Genomic DNA, 17,600 nt, shown 5'->3' on the forward strand with positions numbered 1-17,600 from the left:
CACGAAGTTACCAACAAGAAATCTGGAGAAAGGTTTATTTTTTTTACCCTCATGACTTTACTGAGGGAAATGGTATAATACGTAGTTGTCTTCATAATGCATTATTCTTTCAGGAAAAATTGCCTCTGGACAGACAACTCACATTCCAGTGATTCAGACAGTGGTGATGATGACGATGATCTGTAAGTAACAGTTATTGTGTAGAGTCATTCTTGAAAATCTTCCAAGTTCATTGCTGTGTACTGGTTACCTTCCTGCTATCAAAGGACAACTTATTTGCAGTACTGTGCATGAGAACAGGAGAAACAGTACACAATAAGAGACGTGAACTTTGTTCACACCACTTTGTTACACCAACTGGCACAAAATGCCACCTCAGATTGCATGTTTATCTGCATATGTATCGTCATATATGTTGTATGTTTCCAAAGGCATAGAATATAGTAGAACTGAGGATTGAGAAAGGTCATAAAAATGTACTTTCAGCCTTATGGATGCAAATCCTCTTGTGTGCTATTAGGAAGATTGAGATTATATACTTATCTTTCAATTATGCTGATATGTGCTTAGGTCTGAAGAAGGTATATAACAGCAGTAAGGCTAGTGTATTGCTCTGATGTTTTTTTTGCACAGCATTACAACCAAAGTGCTGCAATACTACTGTGCAATACAAGTAAAGGTGCATTTTAAAATTGTAGGTGTGCCTCTGAGCTTTGCAGTTTTTGTTATAACTGGATATGCTACTATCTAATGCCTGCTTGTAAACAAGCAAATGGAATTAACAGGTGCAATTTTTTTGTTATTGTGTCCCTGAAACTTTCTGTGTTGCACAGAAATATTAGCTTTTTAAATTATATATATTAGTAAATAGTGCATATAGGGTCATTTATGAAGCCTGGTCTTTGTGTTCATGATACTGTACATGCAGTTGTTTTGATGCAACTTCAAGATTTAAGTTGTTTTATACATCACCAAAGTTTACTCTAAAACAAGCATGTCCATGTTGTAGAGAGCAAACTGTGGAGACATCATACGTTTGTGATGAACAGAGCAGTGAATCAGAGTAAGCAGTTGTTATATTTGTGAGGTATCCATGAGCAGGGATGTACTGGCTTAACCTAAACAGTTTCCTTACCACGCAGTGGGCATTCGAAATTGTGCAGGTTACATCCACTGGATTCTCCTCAAGAGGGAACACAGATGACAAAAAATACACTGTGTTTCACGCAAATCTGATGGAATTGCTCAGCATTTGCCAGGTCTGTGGGGCCAAGGGCTGTGATGTGAAGATTGTGGCATCTGGGACTATGATAGCTGATACCATAATCTGTCCCATAGCTCCTGCTCACACGAAGAGGTGGTATAGCTAGCCAGAAGATGGCGACAAGCCGGTGGGGAATATTCTCTTCTGCTCTGCAATCCTTTTCACTGGCAGCAGTCCTACTAAGGTCATGAGGATCATGTCGGTGATGGGAGTCCAAACTCTGCAGAAAACTCAGTACTTTGAGTTTCAACGGTACTGTCTTATATGAGCAGTGCAGCAGGTTCGTATGAAAAGGTGTTTTTCATACTGCAGTTTTAAACTCTTATAGCAAATTTAGGCACAAAATAATTCAGCAGGAGTCCAGCTACTACGCATTAAAGCAGTCCTAAAGCTGCTGAAAGTGACTTTCATCTGTTTGACATCTGGCTCTGTTTAACCGTTTCTCAGTTACTAAATAAAGCTGCCACAATCTTGAAAAAATAAAAGCAAGGAAATAAAATCTGCGGTGCCATTGTTATCTCATTTTGAAACAGCAGTGATAAACAGGTTTTGCCCATCAGGTAGATATTTATAGAAGAGAATTTACAGCATTTCAATTATCACGCATTTGAAAATAAAATGCACTTTTTGGTTTTCTGCAAGAGTATTCAAACATAGATCAGATGGGAGACTAGTTAGGATTTGTACCTCATAAAATGAGTGAACCGTCAATGACTACTAGGTCTTTCTCATTCTCCGTTGCATAACATGACTTGGTGCATTTGGTTAAATGCTGAGCATAGGCACCTTTTGATAAGGTTTTCCGTAGATTAATGCTGTTATAATCATGCAAGGGTGAAATGTGTACTGCATGTAGGATCACAGACAATGTCTTCTAAAGATGTGAACTTGAAAGTCTAGGTCTTTTCAATTCACACCAAGTGCTGGTATCAATCAAGTTAACAAGAGGCCTCATTAGGCAGCAATCACTCACCTGTTTCTTTTAAGGAAGCAGCATTTTTTGAAGGCATTATGGATACTTTCGTAAATCTACTTCATCTATTCTGCTTTCTATTCCAGACATGGCAGTCAGAGCAACGAAAACTCATGGAGCCATTAAGAGGCCAGCCTCTCTGTTTGACGGGTGATGGCAGGTGTGATTCTCAGCAGATTTTGGCGCCTACTCACTCATGGACTCCACTTTGAACAAAGTACTGCACATTGAGCTTGTGAAGGTTAGGATCTTTTGTTATTTCATGGAATTGAAAGGATGCTTCTTGTCAAAGCACCAATATTGAAAGTGCATACAGTGCAGTATTTAAACTGATTAACATGCTTTGTCTATATGAGTGGGTTCATATGGCATCAGTTGTGGGTAGTCATGCTGCACATAAACTTCAGTTCAAATTGAACAAATACATATGTGCAGCAAGAAATGCGCTTACAGAGTATCATCCTGTTGCTGCTAATAATGATTAACTCTTTTAACTCTTCCATGAAGCAAAAGGGTACATGTAATGCTACAACATTCAGTCTGTGTTAGTTCCTTTGTTACGCTTTAAATATTTCAGGAAGAGAAAGGCTGGTCATGGTCGGACTTTTCTTTGGACTTTTTCATGGCCGGGCATGTTCTTTTAAATCAGTGGCAGCTTATATTTGTCATATAATATAAAAGAAATATTTATCTTTTTTTTACCTGTGCCATAAAAATTAACTTGCATATATTACTCGATTATGGACTGTTGATGCAGCTCACCCTTCGAGAAATAACACATTACGCAGCTAATCGGAAGCCAAAACTTTCACCTGTTGAGTCTGTCTTTCCAATGCTTGCGTTCACCAAAGCTTGTTTAAGAGATTGTTTATTAGGTCGTGAGCCAACCTTGCATCGTATCTACATGCTGCGTGAGGTGAGAACAGGAAATAAAAGTGCAGTATCTCCATCCCTCAGTATGTATGTACTCAGCCTAAATTTATAATAGAATAAACAACACATAAATAGATAGAGATAGGTAGAGATGGAGGGCACATTTGCGCTGTTTAATCCACAGCGAGCAACCAACTAGCCCGCATCTCAACGCTTGCCAATTTTATGAAACGGGAGAGCGATTTCCTTTTTTTACAATTGTTAGAGCCAGCTTTTTGAAGAAAATATGTTTTCAAGTTCGAACTTTTTTTACTTGTGCTCACGTTTTTTTTTTGTTTTTACGTAGATGGGCCCTCTGCATTATTTTTTTACACTTCGGCGAAAGCCTATGTGGGCTGGCTGCCGCCACAGAAGTGAGCGGCCAGGAAAGGCTAGGTCCGTCATGCCCCTAGCAGCAGAAGCAGCAGCAGAGAGGGAAACTCAGAAGACCTTCCATTGTATTTGCAGCAATTATGCAGGCTGTATAGAAGTGCACACCGCCATTGCTCAAGTCCGACCATGGGCAGGTTTAGTAAACTGCACGAGTATGTTTATGCATTTGGCTGCTTTATTTTATTTCATGTTTTGCCTGTTTTTTTTTTTCAGTCGACTGAAGTCACTTCAAGCAGTCGGATGGAGAAGGAGGGCCTAGAAAGGGCATTGGAACACCTGATTGATGCAGGAATTCTGATAACCAGCTTGGTGACCGACCGCCATAGTGAAATCAAGGCATTCATGAAAAGCTGCCACCCCAAGTCCGCCACCTGTTTGATGTTTGGCACATTGCTAAAGGTAAGTTATCAGCGGAGGCTTCTAGTTAAGCATGCACAAACTAGTTACACCTCTGTTATTCTTTGTACATTATAAAATTGCTTTCTTTTGATAGGGCTCAAGAAGAAGTTAACAGATTTGGGCTGCTTGAAGCAGCACACCATTGTTTTGGGCTGGAAGAAGACAAATATACGCCACCTATACTGGTGCGCTACGAACAGTGGTGGTAATGAGAAGCTGTTTCTTGCGAGATGGCTTTCGATAATACGCCATGTAATCAATGTGCACCACCAGCCAGACCCACTCCACCCTTCTTGTTATCATGAGGCCATCCTTGAATGAAACTGGATGATTGAGGTTATAATAATGTATCTCTTCATAATTGCCAGAGGAACTTTTTTCCCAAAAGCTGATCAGCCTGCAACACACTCAAAAGTGTGTGATGGGCTACAATGGTCGCAATATTCAAGTTGAAGGAACTTCACTTAGTTTCTTACCCTACAGTCTTGGTTGCTCTGCTGACATTTGTTTCCAATTTTTTTTTTTTTGGCAGCCAAGTTTACTATTCACATTTTTTTATGCGAAAAGAATGTGTTCTGTTGTGCACAGTTCGTCTCGTATCATTTGTTTACATTCTTTTTCCAGGTTCAGAATCCTTTTGCAGAATGAAAGCCATTTGCAATCACCACACCTTTTGAAGGACATTGTGCATGCATTGCACTCCAGTCAAACATATGGACTAGAAGCATTCCATAGCCTAATCATTCACTTTGCCCCAAAGAGCAGCAAATTTTAATATGAAGGGATGCTTGCAAGGTGAGTGTTCGTAAAATTTTTATTGCACCTGCACTGGATTCCCAGTTTGTCTGAATTTCACTTTTGCACCACGTTTTGTCGTTTTGCTGATTTTGAAAGTGAAAAAGGTGAGTAAGTGGGAGAGGCGTATTTTTGGTGGATGCTTAGAGGTTTCAAGCACATACTGAAAGACATGGCTCATGTACTAAAACAGTTGCTCGCAGCAATGCATGCAATACTATGAGCACAATGGTCTCAAACTGCACTCACAAATACAGAAAGTATTGCCCACTTAATTATGCCGTAATGACACTGTAAGTGCTAATGACAGATGAGGGTGCAGGGAGTGCTAATATAAGAGCTAACGCCTCCACATTGTATCTAATATAAAGATTGTAAAACTGTCTCTTGTAATTTCCACTGGTGTTTGTTGCAAGCTAAAGCAACTACACACTTACAGGGCGACTACAGTAGATTTTCGATATTCACTGACCAAAATTAAATTTGAAGCACCTGAAAGTGACGCAGTTTTCTTGCAGTAGTCTCATCTGAGTTAAATGTTTGCACCTGAAAGTGACGCAAGCGAATTTTAAAGAAAAGTGCCCCTTGACAGCAGCCACATCACATGATCGAGACATTTGCACAAGCACCCCAAACTGTGATTATTGTTAGATTAAGGTGGTTGGTAGGTGCAGTACACGAGATGCGCAAGCAGTTCTGCACCATCCCAGCATGCTTAATGTGATGTGTGTGCCACAGTAGTGGGTCACTAAAATTTTTGTTATTCGTTGGAGTACACCAATTTTTCCTGTGTGTCGACGGCTGTAATCTACCATAGGTTTTCAGTGATCACTAAGAACCTTTGCGACAGGTGGATGAGAGCTGTACACCCTGCCAACAGGACTCCGAGCAAGCATCCTAGCTTGTGTTCAGAACATCCTATGCCACGGCGTTGTGAAAACACTGATACCTCAGAGAGACGTGATTATTTATTAGGAATAACATCAACATGATGAGCATCTGCACCTCAGAGAGACCTTTGGACTCGCAAAGGCTTCTTTCTGGAGGAGTACGAAGTTAGGCTCTGTGGCAACGTTGTTGAATTACATCCACCCATTGATGCCGTCAACTGAATGAGGCATGGCAGTGAAGAAGAAGCAGGTCATGGCAAGTTAAAAAAGGTTCAACTTCAATTTTAATTCATTTAGAAGTGGCCACCTGGCAAGAGTACACAACGAGCAATTAGATAATAGCGCTTTGTCCTTTTTTTAAATATATAAAAGTGATTCCGTTGGATGTTGTGCGCTCATCTGCATAAGCTCTGAGCCTAGGCTTATTCGGTGTTTCCTTGCATTTGGTTTTCATTAGGTACAGGTGGCGTGCAAGGAAGATACATGTGAGTTTAGAAATATAATATGCTTATTTCATTTTTTTTTCTATACCTCTTGCTTTGGTAACCTGTTAACAAAAAGCAGACGATTTTGAATTGGCTGCAATTTCATTTTGATGAATAAATAGTTGGAAGTCTGTGCCCATGAGTTCTGTCTTTTTGCTCTTGCTGTCCTTTCCGTACCTTAGTTTCACACTTATGGTTTTTTTCATGTAAGGTCAAATTTCATTTGCTAACATATGGACTGCAAACCTTAGGCACATGCAACAAAAACAGAAATGAAGGCTAATACAGAGGCTCTACAGAGCTGCTTATGCATCAGATAGTGCAAGCATCACTCACCTATCCCCCCGAGAAAGTCGTATAGTGTGCACTTGGAATTTTTTTCCTACTTTTTCCCAGCACGCAACCAGGAAGGGGCTGCCGATTCCCTCTGCCCAAGTGGTCCCACACCCACCATACAAACAGCCCATAGGCTGTATACCCCAGCTTCCTGAAACCAAAATCACATTCAGAGAATGAAGGATGCTGTATGAATATGCCATACGATTTTATTATTGGAGTTTGCCCTTACATCTATGCAAATACACTGAGTGCTATGGAGCTGGCTACAAACAGATTACAATTATTCTCTTAAATGTGAAATAAATGCAAAGTTTAAAATTTTCCTCCAGAACAAGAAAATGAACATTTGTAGCGAAATTATTCTCATTTTTGGTTGCTGCTAGAATTTGACAGGTATGTAGAAAAAGGCTAAATCAGTCGTAATTTTCGTCCTGTGACGAACCTCCAGCAACGAGCGCCGCCTCAAGCTAAATCACAGGTGCTGAAACTAAAACAGACAATGAATAAACAGATCGCGTCATGCTTGTCAAAATTTGTAATGCATCAGCAAAAAAAGCAATTGAGAAGCTCGCGAATGTCGCACTGCCGCGCATGAAATGAGCGATATAAACACGGATCCACCCACCTCTTCTCGTCGGCGTGCTCAAAGTATGTCGGACTGTAGAACTGTATCTACCGAGAATTCACCTCTAAAAGGTCGCCATCTAAACAGAGCTTCGAAAATAGAGGGTAGCTTGTGATGCATTGCTCCGTGAGGACGTCGTTCACTGCGGCAATGTTCCGGCAGCGGAGTCTTTCATCAAATTGTGTCGGCCGACACTCGCCGCACGAACAGCTTTCAGCGGGAACAGCACATACACTTTTTTTCCGAAGACCGTATAAGAAATGCATGCATACGGAACTTACACGTGTACTTACTTCTGTGAGTTCAGACCGGCTACTTCTTGCAGTCCACGCGACCTGTCATGTGGGCCAGCTGGCTCCCGCGGCGGTGGGTCGTGCATGAAGGGCGAGTCGTTCGGCAGGAAATCATGAAATGAATCGTCTAAAGACGTACTGTTCTCTGACAAACTGTACTCCGAACTGTCAGACATGTCTACAGTGTGGCCTCCCGGTAATTCGAAAATATGCGGAGCCGCGCCGCATGGCGTCACAGCCAATATCACATCAAGGCGCCTCAGCGGTTTCTGTTTCGGTTTGCGTCTCGCAGAAATCGGAGCCTAAAGTCCCTAGATCAGTTTTTAAACAAACAAGAAAGAAAACAAACCAGGGATTATATCGGAACCCGAAGCCGCGCTGCCGATATGTGTGGAAGCGCGGAGAGCAGGCGACTAATTCGACGATTTTCGGCCGGACGTACAGCTCGCTGTTCATGTACCTACCTAAGCCCATCACATGTAGAGCCGCCATTATTTGTAATAATAAGCACGAGCGTCGACTAAACTGCTGGTGCAACACGGTGGGAGTTTGTTCTCGCGCACAAAGGTAGATCGTCGTCTGCTACGTTGCTCCGATCACGCGGACACATATCTGGTAAAAAAAAAGGAAAAGACGTCGCTCAGTAGAGCACACGTGCTTCTCTTGGTACCTCTTTTACCGTGTTCCCACCTCAAGGAGAGCTCCTCAAATATGGTTTGCATTTTAGGCGGTGCTTTCCTTGTGCTTCTGTTTTTTTTCTGTTTTTTTTTTTTTTAATCTTAACCCTGTTTCGTCTCCAGCGCAGACTGCCGCAATAGAAAAAAAAAGAAGGAATCACGTTTGCCATTCGCGCGCATGCGCTGTGCTGCGCGTGTCCTCGTGATTGGTGTAGTGTAGCAGACGACGCTCTTTTTCCGTGCGAGTGCACGAACTCTCGCCGTGTTGCACGCTTATCTCCATCTTAAGGCGCCGACAAGTAGTTTGCTCTAAAGTAAGTTGGCTCGACGCTCGTGCGTTAAAATTAATAATACAAAACCTGTACTGTAACCACCGCCGCGAGAGCCAGCCACATGACGGGTCGCGTAGGCTGTAAGGTCATTCCACATGCATGCATTTCCGATACGATCGCAGGAACAAAAATGTGTTGTTCCCGCTGACATCTGTCCGTGCGGCGAGTGCCGACCGATTTATGAGAGAATCTACTGCCGGAACATTGCCGTGGTGCACAGCGTCCTCACGAGGCCATACATCCCAAATAATTTACGCTCAATTTTCGAAGGTCTGTCTGGACGGCGAGCTTTTGGAGAGAACTTATCGCCAGCTACAGTTCGACAATCCTACATAATACTTTCATTCAAAGCACACTGACGAGAAGAGGTGGGTGGATCTGTGTTTAATATTGCTCTCGCCATTAGTTTACGAGCCTGGCTTTTTTTTTACTGCTGCATTACAAAAGTTCAAAGGCATAAAGCAACATGTTTATTTTTGCACCTGTTTCAGTTGTAACCCGTCTGATTTAGCCTGTGAGCTGCACGCGTTGTTGGAAGTTCATCATTTACAGCAGTGCAAAAATATGGCAGAGCAGCCTTCATTTACTTACCGCAGTTTTCATACCAGCAAGATAAGTTTTATAGCCTAAACCAAAAGGCATGTTTGCATGGTGGTTGTGGGCCGCTTGAGAAGGAGAAACCGGCAGCCGCTTCCTAGTTGTATATAGGGAAAAATCAGGAAAACATTTCCAAGTGCACACTACAAGACTTTCTCATTTGAATATACGAGTGATAGCCGCACATCTTTAATGCATAGGCAGCTGTGTGGAGCCTTTATTTAGTTTTCATTTATGTTTTGAAGTTTCTGTGACACAGGTGCAATGTGCCTCAAGTTTGCAGTCCATGTTAGCAAAAGGAATTTCGCCTTGCGTAGAAAAAAGCATAAGGGTGTGATTGAGGTAGCCAAAAGGACAGCAAGAACAAAAAGCCACAAATCCATGGGCACAGACTTCAAATGGTTTATTCACAGAAGTGAAACTGCAGTCAATGCACGTAATATTTTCCAAAGTTGCCAATGCACCGTTTGGAATCATGGCAATGGAGAAAAAGACAATGTCGGCTTTTTGTTCAAAACAGGTTTTTAAAGGAAGAGGTACAGAAAAAAAATGAAAGAAGCATATTAGTGTTTAAACTCACATGTACCGTCCTTGCACGTCACCTCTCAGTTCAGTCGTTCAGTCCTGTCCGACTCTTCGTGACCCTATGGACCATGTCACGCCACGCTTTCCGGTCTCTCACTATCTTCCGAACATCACATAACTTCATCTGCAGTGCCTCGAGGATGCCATCTAACCATCGTGTTCGCTGCCTACTCCTTCTCCGGCGACCCTCAACCTTTCCTAACACCAAATATTTCTCCTGCGACTCCTCTTTTCTCATCAGATGACCAAAGTAGCTGAATTTTAACGTCACCTCTCCCTAATGAAAACTAATTGCAAGGACACACCGAATAAGCCTACGCTCAGGGCTCATGCAGATGAGCATACAACATCCAACGGAATCGCTATTATATAAATGCTCGTAGTGTACTCTTGCCAGAAGCACTTCTAATTGAACTAAAATTGAAGTTGAACATTTTTAACTTGCCATGACCTGCTTCTTCTTCACTGCCATGCCTCATTCAGTTGACGGCATCAACGGGAGGTTGTACTTCAACGTTGTAATTCAACGAGAACCTGCCTTCGTACTCCTCCAGAAAGAAGCCTTTGCGAGTCTAAAGGTCTCACTGAGGTACAGATGCTTATGACGTTAATGTTACTCCTAATAAATAATCACGTCTCTCTGAGATACGCAGTGTTTTCACAACACTGAGGCGCAAAATGTTCTGAGCACAAGCTAGGATGCTTGCTCGGAGTCCTGTTGGCAGGATGGACAGCTCTCATCCACCTATCGCAAAGGTTCTTAGTGATCACTAGGAAACCTATGGTAGATTAGAGCCGTCGTCACACTGAAACAATTGGTGTACTCCACCGCAAAATAAAAGTTTCAGTGACACACCACTGTGGTACACACATCACATCAAGCATGCTGGGATGGTGCAAAACTGCTTGCGTATCTTGTGCACTGCACCTACCAACCACTTTGACCCAACAATATTCACAATAATGGGTGCCCGTGCAAATAGCTCGATCATGGGATGGTGCTGCCGTCAAGGGGCACTTTTCTTTAAAATTCCCTTGCGAAAAACCTACCACTTTCAGGTGCAAACTTTCACACTGGAGATCAGAGTACTGCAATGAATACAGGCTTCAAATTTAATTTCAATTGGGAAAAAAAGCAATTGGGAAAAAAAGTTGTCATCTAATATTTTTTTTTGCATGTTATATGTATAATGACCACATTCAGAGGCTTCAAAACATGGTGCATTTCTTTGCTCCATACAATTTTACATGCTTCCACATTTTCTGTTACTTCCAGGATGCAGATTGCTGCTATACACTACAACCATAACAGCCACAGAGGTATCATGACTGATGGTGAAGGGGCTCCAGGTACAGCCAACGATTTTCTCGGGCAGAAAAGCTGTGGACAGCAGAATCTGTAAAGGAATCGACAAGCTAAAGTAAGAAAACTATGACAAGAGACCTAAATTATTAAAGTACAATCACTGCATGAAATTGCGTGTGTAGCTTTTAGCATTGTCAAACATTTCAGTGCTCTATACTCTAGTACAGGCACTATCATTGCAATGCTTTGAATAGTAGTACCAAGGGCACACACGTGTTTAAACTTTTCCAGCTTGTGTCTGAGTTCATGTACGTAGGACTAGCGATTTGTTTGCATTTCTAGTTCTCAAGTTTTGCCTTAAAGGTACTGAATGCTACCTTCAACAGATTTAAAAGTTTCTTGCAATGCATGTATAGCTGGTATTTCCTGTTCACAATGCTAGAGGTAGAACATACTGTATTTTACTTCAGCCTTTACCATAGCTTGAATGGCGTTTTTTGTTGCAGCTTATGTGTTGGGCTTGATGGATTTCGTGCTTGAGTGCGTTCGCAAGTGGCCATCCTCTCTGCAGCCCAGGCTGTGCACCAGAGCACACACCATGAGACCATCTCAGCAAAACATAGCCCAAAACCATCTTAGGAAGAAAGCCTGCAGAACCGCCAGTCAGGCTTTGCTGTGTCAGCTGACTGAAATGAAGGGAGGACTTAGCAGCCATGAGCTGCAGCTGCGACCCCTTCACATACTGCACCGCTAGCCTATTGCACTGACTTCATGAGCAATAGTTTCTGTACTGCTACATTTAATGGTTGATAGGTGCACATTATCATCCAGTCTTGATTTGTCGTTTACCTATCTATGTAGTAAGTAGGCTGCGAGAGACGCCTTAATGGAGGGGAAATTTTGACCAGGTGTTAGTTAATGTGCACCGACATCACACAGCATACAAGAGCCTAGCTTTTCGCCTCCACCGAAAAGCAGCTGCCGTGGCAGAGTTTCGACTCCGCATCCTTGGGTTCAGCAGTCGAGCGCCCTAACCAATGAGCCACCCCGGTGGAGCGTATGCTTGCAATGTAATAAGTTGTTTCATGTGTTTGCCTTGGTGTGCAACTGCTTACTGCACCCTTTCAAAGAACATATTGTGTTTACAGTTAGATACGGTTTAAGATACAAATAGAAAAGGCCGCTTCAGCCATTGACGTCGACTGGTTTTTATAATGATTTATATTCCAGAAGATCTGCCGTTGCACAGAGGATACTTTTAAGGGCAAATCAGTTTTTTCTTTTTCTCTTGATTATGCAGCTAATGAGGGGGCCAACCATGGGGATGCAAGCACATTTTAAAGTTACTTAATAGGCAACAGCAGAGGTACACGTACAAGGCAGTCGCCATTGAAGCAACTTAAGATGGCAGAAAGCATGCAGAACACGCTATGTTTATGCCAAGGAAATAATGGAAGCAGGGTACGGGTGATAGTACCAAAGTATGTAGTGCTGTTGAGAAAAAGAAAGGATGTGTGGTGGGGAAACTGTGCATAGTAGAAAATGTTAAGGGATAATTTGCAAGATAGAATATGCAGGGGCAGCATTGCAGTGGCGCAGTTTATGCCGGAGCAAGGCATGTAATATGAATAAAAGACCAAAGTGCTCTCCTGGCTTTAGGAGCTAAAGTAAAACAAGAAAACAAGTAAAAAATAATTCAGCGTCTCTCATAACCTGAGTCCGTTTGGAATTGTAAACCGTACCAAACCGAACCTAAAAAATAATTCAGTCTATGAAACATTGCTGGTGGTTTCTTTGCAGCACCAGGTTTCATAACACATAGTGAAGGGTGGTTGAAAAGCAAGCAAGCAGCTCGTGAGAACTACTTTGAAATTAAAATTGGCAAATTTGGAGTCTGGAGCAATAGTAACAGTGAGTGCAGTGTAAAGAGCATTGTCTCCTCTTATTGTGCTTTATGGAAGCAAAGTACTTAATTTACCTGATCATAAACCAACTACGCAGACTATGCGCTCAGAGCCATGTGCAGAGGCGCATTGTGTACAAGTAGTCCCCCACAGAATTGCATGAAAAGGAATGTTTTGCTTTTTAAAGCAAGTGACGTGCAGGTGAGAACAAGTCACATAATGCAAGTTATTGCAATGCAGTATGGGCCATAGATGTGCATTGGAAAAATTGAAAATTGCAAAAATGTACACCAGGAAGGAAAAACTGAAGAGGACTGTATTCTAAGGGAAGCAAGCACCATTCAGAGATTTTACCATTAATAGATTTTAACCACTTAAAAAATATGTATGTAACGTTTCATGTACCATACAAATTGGAGCAAAATCCTAATGCAAAAGGACTCTGACTGTGGGTTCAACTGCCAATATGAGCAGAATGCAAAAATAAGGAAATAACAAATTATAATGTTCAAAGTAGGTAGTGGTAGGTGTACTGTATATTTCTGGCATAAACAGTGTCCATAATGTGTTTTGTAAATCATACAGGACTTGAATGATGAAAAAGAAAACAATGTAGGGGTTTTGCTTTTTAAACCGGGAAGCTATTGCTGAAAACTGAAAACAGTTTGATAAGTCATTCATAGATTCGGCACATAATTCTTAATGCACTTCATCTTTTCCATAGAACCTGTATGTGCTTGCACAGCGTTTGAGGGAGCATTCAAGTTTTATGAATTCTGGTTCTTGTTAGTGATTCTGTGAAGTAGCTTGAAGATGAACAAGAAATTTAGCTCAGTCGCTAAAGTAGCGGCAACTTTCAGGGTGGAGACGTTTTTTCATTGACTACGAATATTGCTCACGGCAAGCCACCAACGAGATAAGTTGAACTTCATGTAAGCTTTCTGCTTATAAGGCTGTTCATAGCATGTTCATATGTCCCAAGAATTACTTTACCAATCTAAAGAAAACGCTTCATTCATTTAGAACCCATTTCTCTGGAAGACACAAAAATGTCTCGGTCAACAATGCATTCAGCATGCGAGAGAACATGAAACTTCATTAAGTTCTCAACTTTACCAGACAAACTGAGCTGCTCCTCCTTCAAGCAAAATGGAGGTTTCATTGTTTTGATCAGGAGCCTGCAAGGAAAGGGGCTTCCAAGCTACTGAGTGCACAATTTGTAACACTGAGAACTGTGGGCGAATATTAGTGGTTTAGCTAGCAATGTAAGCTTATGGGTTGTCTGTATAGTATGTGCACCATTATTGTTTTTGGGGAGGAATTTGATTTGATGTAAGCAGCATGTGAAAGTGTGAGGGACCACATGTTCACACCCTGTCATACTTTGGGCAATCAGAAACTGTGGCGATCACCACAAATGTTGGGAAATTTTGCTTTGTCATGATGCGAGTTTGCTTGGTTGCAGTCTCTGGCTGTTTTAGAAGCTTTCTCCATGTGGACGGATTTTGATGAAGAGCTGTTTTGATGAACACTACTGGCTCACTTACTGCAATGTAAGAGAACTGTATGCATGTTTATCAAAGTAGTGCCGTTATGTTTTGGCGGTGGGAAGGATTGCCCCTTGTGATTCTGTGAGCAGTAGTAGAGCAGTGCATATTTTCGGAAAGGAACTGTGAAGTGAAAGGTGATAGTGATGAGTGAGTGGTCAGAGCTGGATAGAATGAAGACTATTCAGTATAGCGGAGGACAGAAGATAGGTTGAGCATGCAAAATGAACCTTGAAAGAATTTTCAGAATAACCTTCAATGAAAGACAATATGTACCGGAACAGTAAGATGACTGAAGAGTGTCAAAAAACAAAAATGAAATTGTATAATGTTCATCTTATGGAGTGCAAAGTAGTAAGCAGGCACTATCACCTGCGTAATTATACACGATTAACCAAAGACTAGGGAGGCTCCAGGGCGCAATAGCCCGTATATGTTGGAATGTGACTAGGAAGGATGAAACATTGACAACACACATGGCCACAAAAGATGCCTAAGCAGTAATTCAAAGTGTTGCAGTTTTCTCAACCAATAACACCTGTGAAGACCAGCGATAGGAACAGTGGAAGCAACATTTGCACTACAACATAATAGTGGCCACTAATTTTGATGAGAAATACGAAAGAATACAGCTGGCATACTTTGCTTCACTAGAAGTGCAAGACTAAACATGCAGAGTATACCACAAGTGCTCATTCATGTCTCTCCTGTACTGTAGTTATTGCTTTGCAGTTACTTTTTCACTCATTAGTTTTGATGCAATAAGAACGTTTTGTTAAAGGCCAAGAAAAATGCCTAGCAGATCAGTCCCAAAGCGCACCTACGATGTGGCTGAAGACGCCCTCTTCGAAAGCGGTTCCACACCTACCACACAAATAACATCTATGCTATATACGTAACTTCCCTCGACCATAAGAAGGCAATTTCATGGGAAGAGACATACAACCAGCTACCACCAACAAGGAACGCATGGGGGTTTTGAGGCTGGGGGCTCGGATCCCACCAGCGGCATATATAGTCGTCATTTATTCAACTTTATATTCATATATCTCCATGATTACATTATCATTTTAATCTATAATATTCCCTATGCCTTCCTATGTACCATTGGCTGTTGGCACCCTATAATGTACCTCATAACAAGTCCTTCGTCTTCTTACACTATTCGTTCATGGAAGATATGAACAGAAATGAAACCTGAAACTTTCTGGCATCATAACTAATGTTCAATTATCAACACTTCGCACTTAAACATGCTTCGTGATTGTGCAAGGATCAGCACTAAGGCATCTTATAAGAATAAAATGAGTCTGGCTTTCTGGTAGATTGGTGTTTCTTGGCCAGGAAAAAAATTTTCAAGCTTTGCACTTTCATACCTGAAAAGTTGATATGCTTTGTGATGTGTTCCTTGTCTATCTGGTTTTATTACTAAGCGTCTGATTTTTCATTCTTATTTACCCATTGTGTGAATGTGCTATGCAGTATTGCTACTCCTTGTACTGTGATTTGAACCAGAGATAAGCTGCAGACTGTGCTTAAATTCTTATTGCGCACAGATAAATGCACAAAATGAAAAGATAAACTGTGCAGCCATGTCAAGTGGGGACATGACAATCTTGCAGATACGTACTAAACGCGGTGTCTGGCCTCGCTGTCCCTGTTACTCTTCGCGTGACCACCTAGAATTACACTTATAAGATATTTGAAATTTATGAATTAATCGTAAGACACTGGTGCGACAAACTATCCATTTCGCCGGGCGTTGATTTTAGGACAGTGTCCCCGAAGAAACAGAATGAACTTGGACAAATATGATCGTAATAAAAGAGCGTACAGCGCTTTAACAATGTAAGAAGTGGGCTTATAAATGGACGGTAGAAAACGAAGTCTCCTATGATACAATCACAGACTGCCTAAGCGGGTTCTTCTTAGCGTGCATGTTTAAGCGAGATAAGAAGTGCGAATTGCGGAGGGCGCAGTCCTCGCACTGCTCGCATTTATTTTTTCCCCTCTTAGCGTGAATAGTTTGCTTCTAGAAGCTCGCATGCTGAGAAACAACTTCGAGCAGCTCGCCATATAAGCGAGTAACCAAAAATTGTATTTCTTTTCGTGCAATGAGCTTGCACATCGCGGACGCATTGGAAGGCAGGTGGAGCACACAACACGAACCTTGAGAGGATTTTCAGAATATTCACACAAAGACAAGGTGTAATTGAACAGAAAAATGACTGAAGAGTCTTAAAAAAAAAAGATGAAATGGTATAAGGGCAGAATGTTCATCCTACGGAGTGCAAACTTGGTGCAAAGTAGTAAGCGGGTACTGTCACCTGCGTATTCACTATTCAGTAAGAACCTGCACGAGCACCTGCAAACAGTCGAGCTATGTTAATAGTACTTGAAGAATTCGAACAAGCCGCTCAATAGCGTGAAAACTCACATTTCTGAATCAGCGCTTTAGCATCTTGTCCGCTTCACCCGTTCATCGGAGCGTCGGCCGCCGGCCGACTGCAGTGGCGGGAGGCAGGCAGTGCGCTAGCAGCGAATCATTGTCGCAACAGTCGTACAAGAGAGCCCCTAACAGTTCTAATAAGGATTCACTGCTGTGTGTGTCAATTATTTCATGTGCATCGAGTCACCTGGCTCATAGACTCGCTTCGATCGCATACTAATGGCATGGTCAGCTCAGGCGAGGCTGGCGAGACACCGGAGATACTGAGTGTGACGTCACCGAAACACCATGAAGCCATGCAAGCTTTGAAAGAGTTTAAGTTTCGTTTTCGCTGCTTTGTTTTATTGCTGTTTAAAAATTATTTTGTCACTATTTCAACCAATGACTTAGTGTAACAACGAGAGAGGTTCCCAGCTAATACAATGCAATCATAAATCTCAAAATATCTGAAAACCCCCCGGAATTGCCCTTTAACGTGGTATGTAGTAAGGGTCTCACCGCACCAAGGGCAGAGAACGCCATATTCATCCAGGAAGACAATACTTAGCTATGCAGGTTAAGGAAAGTGTTGGTTTGTAGTTTGTGGCGATCTCTGGTCTATTTTGCAGGCAGTCAGCATTGTGGGTTCCGGTAATTTGTTGCTCTATTCGAAGACAAATAAGCTTTCATTATAGGCAGGAGGTAGAAGAGCCTGAGGTCAGAGTGGTTGCCTGCTCTGTTCGTATATCCTTGAGCTAGGTCATCAGGAGCAGCACTATCTCTAAGCCTCTCGTTAACTCAAGATGGCATTATATAATACGTGTGGTTTAAATTCTCTACCATAGTGTGGCCCATC

The 17,600-nt window shown here is 42.0% G+C and overlaps 1 pseudogene; it reads left to right on the forward strand.

Annotated features, from left to right (window-relative positions):
- Positions 1-1,208: 1,208 nt before the first annotated feature.
- Positions 1,209-11,678, forward strand: LOC146194452 (uncharacterized; annotated as a pseudogene).
- The last annotated feature ends 5,922 nt before the right edge of the window (positions 11,679-17,600 follow it).

The sequence above is a fragment of the Amblyomma maculatum genome, chromosome 3, assembly GCF_055883805.1.
Source record: "Amblyomma maculatum isolate TAMU_Amacu chromosome 3, ASM5588380v1, whole genome shotgun sequence".
Classification (NCBI taxonomy): Eukaryota; Metazoa; Arthropoda; class Arachnida; order Ixodida; family Ixodidae; genus Amblyomma; species Amblyomma maculatum.